The 8548-nt window shown below is 38.3% G+C and overlaps 1 long non-coding RNA gene across 1 annotated transcript; it reads right to left on the minus strand.

The window, feature by feature from the left end:
• Positions 1-934: 934 nt before the first annotated feature.
• On the minus strand, positions 935-7217 carry LOC127951978 (uncharacterized). The gene is made up of 2 exons (XR_008152787.1): positions 2919-7217; positions 935-2458 (listed from the first exon to the last, which is right to left on the minus strand). It is a non-coding gene; the product is annotated as an uncharacterized LOC127951978 (long non-coding RNA).
• Positions 7218-8548: the final 1331 nt, after the last annotated feature.

Here is an 8548-nt window from a genome sequence, read left to right on the forward strand (position 1 = left end):
CCAGTATGACTTTCATTCTACGTCTTCTTCTCCAAATGAATGAATGAATGAATGTTTTGTCAGTTTTTGAACAACATGAGGGGTGAGCTATCCCTTTAAGTCCCTGTTGTCCATGCTGAGTGCTTTTCTCACAGGGTGCTTTTAAGAGACTCACAAACCTCCTCGCCAGAAAATCGATTACCTGCGTGTTAATTGCTGCTCTCTGCGTGAAGTCTGCCCTCTGGCCATAAAAAGATCACCGTCCAGCGGGCCATCTTCACTCGGGTCTTTTGAGGGAAATTGTTTTTAGTGAGGTTTTACTCTTAGGGAAAAATCTGAAGGCCTCCCGCGTAGTCAGACTGGTAGGAGGACAAAAGATTCACTTTAAGATAACTCCATCATGTGTAAGAGACTATTGAATGAAAAAAAATCACTGGCCATCTTGCTTAAAAAGTCAGTTAGAGTACTTGGTCACAATTTATTGTAAGGTCCAAATCTGGCTATTAACAAACCATTAACTATGACTTTAGCCTCAACAAACATCTAATTTGCTGCTTACTAATAGTATTAGGATTAGGGATGTAGAATGTGGTCATGCAGAATATGTGCTTTATAAGTACTAATAAATAGTCAACATGCTATATATAATTTTATTTTATGTACATTTAGGACACAATACTTTGTGTTTTGTTCTGCTTCTAGGAGCCCCAAAACAGGGTCCATTCAATGATACAATAAAAGCTAATGGGGTCTAATGTTGTTAAGGCCCCAACATCCCTAGAATAATTTGTCTTGAGTGTTCTGCAGAAAAAAAAGAGAAATGCTTTTGTGGTTGGAATGACATGAGGGTGAGTGAATGAAGATTAAATGTTTCTTTTTGGGGTGAACTATCCCTTTAAGTAGTTTGGCTTTTCTTGGCCTGCAATGCAGTATGAATGACACAGCACCAAGGGACTTTATGTACAGTAGTCTCTTTATGAAGGAACATATGGAAGCTTTATGATCATATGATTTTAATTACAATATTACTTGACAGAAGTCATTGAGGTCTGCATTAAGAACAGCATTTGAATAGAAATGGGCTACAGAAGAGATAAAGACAAATTTAATGGGACATTGGATCACAAATGACACTTTGTGAAGAAAAAATACAACTTTTTGGAGAGCATGGAGTGTGTGACTCAGTGTGTGTGTGTGTGTGTGTGTGTGTGTGTGTGTGTGCTGTAAAGGGGAACTCCGATCTGTCCAGGCATGCCTCCAGCACTCTCTCTTTCCCATATAATGACTCATAGAAACGTGTTGTTTAAAGTAGGGGAATTCTGCCCTGGTCTGTCTGCCCAGCACATTGGGGACTAATGTGAGACAATGGCTTATGGAAAGCTCATGCTAAAAAGCACTAGCCAACGAGAGCCTAAAGCAGTCCCGCTGCAGTGATTTTAGCGCATCGTACTGGAATGTCATTTGGCAATAATCTGTTTGTCAGTCTAAACGCACAGCAGAAACAGATTCCAGCTTGGCATTTCAAGTTCAGTGTAACTGATGGAAAAACAGATTGCAGTGTTGAGAAATTTTCTAGGTTCTGGCTTTGCCAAACCCACCAATGGGGAGCAGATTTGGCAACTGTGCCGGTCCTGCCTAGAGAGAGTGCCAAGCTGCGAGTGGAGCCATGTGGGTCGTGTTATAGCCCTGGCATTCTTGTTCATCTAGCTCATCTCCGGCCACCAAGCATGAGAAGATCACAAGGTTCTGGACGTCTCCTGAGATCGTGGCACTGATGCTTGGGTAATGACATACCAGCGTGTCTTCACATCTAAGTGGCTCTTGAATCTCTTTTGGCACATGTAATGACCCCTAGCTGTCTATGCAATCTGAAGTATTTAATCAGATTAATATGCATAGCAAATTCAGGCATGCTCACTAGACAGTGTGCCTGGAGAAACCTTATGCAGGTGCAGATGGAAACCGAAGAGGATTACGATACTTTGATAGAGCAGTTCCATTCATCAAAATGGCATTTTCTCAAGCTGCACAGAGAAACCAGTTTCACACTTTAAAGAGTCCTCTACAAACTACCATAATAAAGTACTCGATGAACTAGGATTAACTAGACCATGCCAACCAGCTAAAACCAACCATGTTGGGGGGGGGGGCTTGCTAACAAATTGAAAGTCATTTTACAGACCACACTCAATGTAGGACTTAAAATACCACATTTGAAGCTCCTGGTAATTTGAACTGGCTCGGTAACAGGGCTCGCAGTGGCCTATGTTTGTAACCGCAGAGAGCAGTCATCACGTGTGCATTTCAGGTATGAGTTTGGTATGAGAAGAGCAAATGTTTGCAAACGCTGGGAAACTGCTGTGGCTTTGCAGTCTTGAAAGGAAGAAGAATGTCATTGTGAACAGACTGTTGACTCTAGATTTGAGCTGCTTCCTGAAAATCCCAGAAAATCTCAGGATGCATTCTTCCATGAAGGAAACTGTGCAAAGAAAAAAAGAAAATAAAGATTTTGCATGATTTCAAGGTCACACTCAATAAACACCTAATTTGCTGCTTATTAATAGTTAGGTAAGGTAGTTGTTAAGTTTAGGTATTGGGTAGGATTAGGGATGTAGAATATGATCATGCAAAAATACTTTATAAGTACTAATAAACAGTCATTATGTTAAGAAGGTATGCTAATAAGCAACTGTTAATACTGAGAATTGGTCCCTATACTAAAAGTTACCAAATATAACATTAAAACAACATGCTTTGTAGAAATGACATGCATGATGGGGCGAGGATAACTTTTTAGTTTATTACAAATATTTGGGATTGAGACATGATACAGGCCAGACTTTAACCTCTGTCTCACTGGGAAAGCTGTGGTACTGTGATACTATTTCACTTAGTGGTGTTGTTGTTATTCCTCATGAATATGAGGAAATGAGTCAGACCTGATGTTCTCATCATCTTTATTGTACGCTCCCACACCCAGCCCATCCTTCTGTCTGGATCAAGTGCTCTTGTTGTATCTTCTGGTGGTCAGCATGACAACAGATGTTTTCCAGGACATCATCGAGTAAACATCTCTCCCTCTATGTCTCCTGTGCTGGCCATATGACAGGTGGAAGAGCAGGTTGTCGGAAAGGTGCGAAGCCTCTGCTTTCATCATACTAGAGATGTCCAAGACATTAATCATGGATTTCAAAACTACATGACCCCAATATGCTAATGATGCTATTTTGCGACACTGGCGAAAACGTCTATTAGTCATCTTAATATTTGTTGTGTAGGTGCGGGCCCTGTTGTGTTACTGTATGTATTATTGTGAGTGGGAGGAGGTCTCATTAAGCTCGCTAATAGCTGTAGATGGGACTCAGTTTTGAGGCAGGGTAATATGGGTATTTGTCTGACAGTGAAACCTGCAGACACAGGCTTAACTACATAAGTCCAATGTTAACATTGGCTCTGAGCTGTGCATTGCCTGAGTGTTTCATCATCATGATTTAAGGCCGTTGTCTGTTACTGGCTAGGCTACGGATTTACCACACGAGTTCTTTGTCTGTGTGCAACCAGTTGCAACACATCCAGTTTCTTATATCGCTGGTAATACTATTTTAATGACATCTACAGCCTTTGAATAACATAAAAGTGTTTAAAGTACAACTATAAACAAACTATTTAAATTAGGCAACATCACACAAACGTGCGAGTTGTTCTGAATTTCCTATATCAGCACAGAAGTAATTCAAACATGCAGCTGATAGTATAGGGTTACACCACCCCAAAATGAAAATTTTGTCATTAACCACTTAGCCCCATGTCGTTTCAAAGCAGTAAAAGCTTTGTTCGTCTTCGGAACAAAATTTAGGATATTTTGGATGAAAAACGGGAGGCTTGTGACTGTCCCGTAGTAAATTACAGTCAAGGTACAGAATGGAAACACTATCGGAATAGTCCATCTGCCATCAGTGGTTCAACCGTAACGTTATAAAGCGACGAGAAAACTTTTTGTACGACAAGAAATCGAAAATAATGACAGTCACAAGTCTCCCTGTTTTCAAGCAGAATATCTTAAATTGTTATAAGAAAACGAACAAAGCTTTTACGGGTTTGGAACGACATACAGTCAGCATCTAGTCATAGTTGGGGGCGGAGTCTTTCATTTATGATGAATGAAAATGTAAAAGTTCAGACACAAAAGCAAGTTGTTACGTATCCTCACGCTTTTTTAAGTGGGTATACGGAAATCCTTGGTCTTCTCTAGTGGACTACACCTCTTAGCAGACGTGTTTTCATGCGAGTTTAGGTTCGACACTAGGCTAACGTTACATAGTTTTGCTTCAGGTAGAATAATAAGGCTAATTATATATGCATTCCACTTTCTGAAACAACCTTATACAGTTTTGATAACGTTATAATGAGCACAATGTTAACGTAGCCTCCCTGTGATGAAAGGCAGACTGCACACACACACACACACACACACACATGCTTATTCTTGGGATTCCACAACTTCCCTTAATCATCTTCACAATTTGATAGCCATTTTGTCATCCTTTCCGGTTCTGTATGTTTATAAGGAAGGATGTAGAACTTTAATTAATAATTTGTTAGTTTATTGGAGGTACAGAAAACGACACAGCAACTCTTCGGCATGATTGTCCCATGTATTTCAATTGGCCCCAAAGCAATGTTTTCCCCAATGGGCTAAAAATGTGACGGGGCGTTCCAGGGGGTGTTACCAGACCAAGCGTCTATATGTATGGAGGTAAGAGATTAATGACAAAATTTTTATTTAGGGGTGGAGTAACCCTTTAAGACATAATCCAATCTGATTGGCCGAACATTCATTCGAATTTTTTATTATGATATTCTTTTTTTCTATATTCTATTTTTTATGTTTTATAATATAGCTTTCAATTATATCACTTCTTAACAGGAGGTATATAAAAAAACATCCTGTTTTCCCAGTTGTCCTTTGTGGTTCCACTTAAACGGCAGTTGATTTGAGTGAGTCATTGAATCTTTTAGTGAATCGATTCGTTTAAACACACAGATTCATTCCATTACGGAAGCTGTGAGTAGCTTTGAGACGCTTCGACCAATTTTTTTCTACTTTTTACTTAGTTTGGTGCAAGGAAACAATTACAGAAATATAAACTGCTAATATAAGTAAGTAAGTAAGTGAGTTACTTAATTTTACCTCATTTATTTGTTTTTTTAAAACAATGTCAGGTTTAGGTGAGAGGTGTGGGAATGAACATCTTGGCATTCATCAGACTCGCTTGCCTTCAGCAGAACTTCCTCTAAGTTTTACTCGAGATATTAGAGTTGGGATTTATCTCTGTCACACATGGAAGCATGATTAGATTTTGTCTTGTGTTGCTGGTGATGGCGCTTCAGATTTATGCCTCAGGCCTGACCTCTCAAAGAATCATGTCTCAATAAATCAGCCTGTTCTCCGTCTCTATAATACACACTAGATGAGGATGTAAATAATTAGAATATACATCGTAATCCCCTCTAAAAGGGTGAAACTGAGTGTGAGGGTGTGTTTAGTTCTCCTTCATGCTTGTGCACGTCTCACCATCAGGACAGCATCAGTCCTTTACTGTGTACAAAAGGGTACAAAGCAGTGTTGTTATTATTAACTAAAACTATTAAAATAGTTTTGTTAATTACAATTATGCTGTAATAAAATACAAAACAAATATTAGAAGAAAAACAGAAAACTTCTACTCCTCGTGGCCCTTGCACTGCTTACCCAGATGCCTGTTCCTCTCTGTTTGAAATACTTTTGGAGAGACCTGTCCCTCTCCCTACATGACTCCTCCATCCATAAAAACCTTTCCTCCAGAGCGCAGTCTCGCCGTCCTCCTTAAATCATCCCAGGAATGTAGTCTTAACAGTGTATTAACGGTCTCTCTTTAAAGCAGGGCCAGGATGGCTTCATTAATGCATGGTGGCCTGTAGAAATGCTCCTCTTGGGCCTAATGCATTGGGCCAAGTGCCTCACAAAAGAAAGGAAACGGTCTAAATCAAAACGCCTGGATTTCAAGCACGTATATTCAGTGTTGATGAGGTCCCGGTGCTAGAAGTCTAAACGCAACTGCTTGTTTTTTTCCTTTTATTCTGATAATTTAATACTGTCTGTTTGTGAGTCCTACGCCTTGTTATATGGCTGGTGTACACGTGCATCTGTGTTTGTGTTAAAGTGATAAGTCTCCCTGCATCTGTGTGTTATTGTGTATGTCAGCTGTTGGTTCAGACTGGGCCCATTTCTCCTTCCTGATTGGAGAACAGAGTTGAAAAGCACAGCAGAGGCTCTCTGTGTCCCCGTGAGTAATGCAGGGCCGCTGATCCAGGGTGTGTCGCCCTGCCGCCCCTGCGCTTTACCCTCGTCTCACTGTGGCTTAGTGACTGACAAAGCGACTCCAGCACTTGGCCTACTGTTCACCAGACACTATGTTTATAGTTATTCCAAGTGGCAGGAATATTGCAAACATAATTTGCGATCATTTGAAATGTTTTCATGCAATGTGATCTTTTTTATAGGCTTTGACTCAAGTATTTCAGAATGACTAGAGCAACACGTGAGATGCTATACACTGATATTATTGTAACATGCCTTGTTAAGGCAAAGTTACATAACTTTTTAGATGCATTAGGAAGTTATTTGGTAAATGCATTCCATTGTAGTTTATGTAAGATTTTTAATGTGCAAATAAGTGGATTGAGAACCTGACAGTTGTTTTACCACAAAATTAATCTTACAGGTCTGAAGTTTTCAAAATGGCATCAGGGGAATTAGAGTGTGCACCTAAAAAAAAAAAAAGAAGATCAATTGCATTATGTTGACATTATACGGTTTCATTCAGGCAACCATATTGACAACCCTTGTTTGTAAGATCTTGCATTATTCTAATAGTGGACAAAAAAAAACTTAAAGTAAATATTAACCAGATATTATTTAAAAAAATGTTTTAGCTTGAATGCAGTTATTTTTACACAGTACTAATGGGTCTGTATACATGTCAATAGATGCAAACATTTAGAGTTGGTAAGATTTTTTATTTTTATTTTATTCTTTAAGAAATCTCTTTTGCTCACCAATCTGTATTTGTTTAACTCTTTAAGTGCCACTCCCAATTTTTGAATATAGATCTGAAAGCGCACTATTCAAACTTAAATTGTTATAACTCATGGACGCTTTGGACTACAGACCTAAGGTTGGACTCTTTTTAAAGAAAACAATCTGCAGATTATTGCAGAAGTGGAATAATATCAAGATAGTAAAGTATCAATAAATTAAAAAAGTTACAATTTACTGTAAAGAAAACACACTGCACCGTTTTATTTTATTTGATATAAAATAAATATTTTTCAAAATATTTTTGAATCCAAAATTGCTATAAAATTAAAGCCTTATGTCTAAAGTTATGTTCCAAATTTGAAGTTGATTTTTTAAAAATTAAGGTTCCCAATAGATTTTATATCGGGTATTATACCACAAACAGCCACCGGGTGCCATCAAAACTCCATTGAATTTTTTTAATGCATTTTTCTGTCACAAATGTCTAAATATCTCTATTATGTCTATTACAAAATAACCACCAAATATGGAATCTTGAGACTCAGACCTTTCTGACAATATGTATTTTGTCAAGATTATAGAAAGGTTTGATTCTAAAAGACCATAATACATTTTGTAATATGACACCTGAATCCACCCTCTAAGGGGAGGGAGACAGCCAAAAGACATTAAAGTACTATTTCCATTGTAATGTAATGTCCGATTTCAAAATGGTTTTCACAGGATGAATTTTGAGGTTTAAATTTTCAAATGATATGTCATTTATAATTATTACTAAGTTATGTGACAGAGAAAAAAAGACAAATGCCAGTGGCACTTAAGAGGTTAATTGAAAATCATGTAGTAACTTAACATTAAAACTATTACTATTTAAAATAACTGTTTAAAATTTATAATTGTGGCGCGTGGGGTGGGGCCGAGAGGCGTGGGAACAAGGAGTGAGGCCAGGTGTAATGATTGGAGATGAGCTACACCTGCCTTCCACCACTGGTATCGAGTCCCACGTAGGAGATGGAAGGATATAAAACTGGAGCGACTATAGTGAAGGACGAGAGAGGACCAGGCCTGGGCCATATTTTTATGTTTGCTTTTTATTTTGTACACACCAGTCGTCCGTGAAGGGCTGGTGCGCTGTTTTGTGTTTATTTTGAATATTAAAATGTTATTTGATTGTGAAAAAAAAAAAAAAAAAAAATATGGCCCACGCCTCTCGGCCCCGCCCCACTCGCCACAATAATATATATATATATTCCATTATATATATTATAAAAAGACTATACTCCAGTCTTCAGTGTCACATGATCCTACAGAAATCATAATCTAATATGATGATTTGATGTTCAAGAAACATTTACTGACTCTTTACAGATTTTTTTTTACTGTATAGTTTGGAAGAGAGTCTCTCACTGTGGTATCATACTTGTGGGGTCTTTGACATCAAACGGTTTAAAAACTCCTGCCATGGATCAAAAAGTATGTGTTTCTGGA

This window comes from Carassius gibelio, chromosome B3 (genome assembly GCF_023724105.1).
Source record: "Carassius gibelio isolate Cgi1373 ecotype wild population from Czech Republic chromosome B3, carGib1.2-hapl.c, whole genome shotgun sequence".
NCBI lineage: Eukaryota > Metazoa > Chordata > Actinopteri > Cypriniformes > Cyprinidae > Carassius > Carassius gibelio.